The sequence below is a fragment of the Callorhinus ursinus genome, unplaced genomic scaffold (genome assembly GCF_003265705.2).
Source record: "Callorhinus ursinus isolate GAN/ISIS: 27379988/994484 unplaced genomic scaffold, GSC_fseal_2.0 scaffold4, whole genome shotgun sequence".
Classification (NCBI taxonomy): domain Eukaryota; kingdom Metazoa; phylum Chordata; class Mammalia; order Carnivora; family Otariidae; genus Callorhinus; species Callorhinus ursinus.
In genome coordinates this window covers 85,976,969-85,978,340 of record NW_027397066.1, presented here as the reverse complement: position 1 = coordinate 85,978,340, position 1,372 = coordinate 85,976,969, and positions in this window count along the sequence as shown.

Here is a 1,372-nt window from a genome sequence, read left to right as displayed (position 1 = left end):
TGGCTTGCCTGTATCAGTTATGGACTGCTGATTTCTAGACTTCTTTTATGCTAATATTAAAAGAAAAAAATCTAAAGAAATTTAAACCACTGGTATGTTTTACCTCTACTACCAAACTAATCTTGTGCACAATAATACTAATCTTCAATTAAACTGGTCATTTGTATAGTTCTTTACACTGGCATGTCAAAATAGATTGTTGTAGTTTTAATTGAATGTAGGATCTGATTATCCTGAAGTAGCAAGAAAAATCTCAAAGTTATTAACTCCATTATATGCTACATGCTTAAGTTAAAAAGACACTTTAAGCATTAAAATAACTGAATTCAACACACAGAAATAGTTAAAATATAGAACCAGACCGGAGGATTTATATTCTACCATTTATAACACCAACACTTCGGTTTCAGTAAAATAGCATCATCTATCACATTAACTTGATAACTTAATTTGAATGTATCCATGGTTTTGACTGTATCTAACACATACATTTATTTTATTTTTTCCAAACATAAGTTTATGTATAGTAAACAAACAAACAAAAAACCCAGAGGCTCCACAATGACTGTTTTCTTTTAAAAGGTGAGAATAAATTACTCTTTTGAAAAATAATCTGAGTAAAGCAAAAGTTAGATACCAGCTATAAATTAGTCTGAACACAATAGGTACAAAGAATACATCCAGAATCCAGCTTCAAGAGTTTTTACTGAGTTCTGTAGTTATCTAACCTCTGTACATCTATCTCTTCCTGCCACACATTTATAGTTTTTGTCTGATTCACTAAGAAATTTATATTATCACTTTAGTTTAAGAAAAACTAATTTCCTGAGCAACGTTTCCTTTAGAGTACTAATAACTTCTGAAATTTTCCCCTTTATCATCTGTCCTTTTCCAGCTAAGGCTGGGCTCTTTCAGTCTATGTTGCCCTCAATTCCAGAGCCATTTTTCTGGTAAGAAACAAAAACTCCTCTTGATTTGTCACATGCATGGGTATTGTATTATTATTATTATCGCTATTATTACATTGGCAAACATAATCATATTAAAATAACTAGAATTCAGAGTCCATGGTGGGGATGGTTTGCTTGTTCCATTAAAGCAAGAGGTTGCAGGAACGGAGGAAACATGCTGCCTCTCAGGGAAAGCTTGTCAATCTTTATAGCTTTTCTAGGAAGAATAATATAAAACAGAGTAGAATGAACATTGATTTTGTAGACAGCCCATGTTGGATACTTTTCTGTGCTATCTAATACTATGGGCCTGTTGGCAAATAATTTGCCTTGTTTGATTCTTAGATTACTTACGTGTAAAACAGGGATAACACTTATCTTGGGGGTTGTTAGTATTTGGTGCATAGTAGGTATTCAATTCA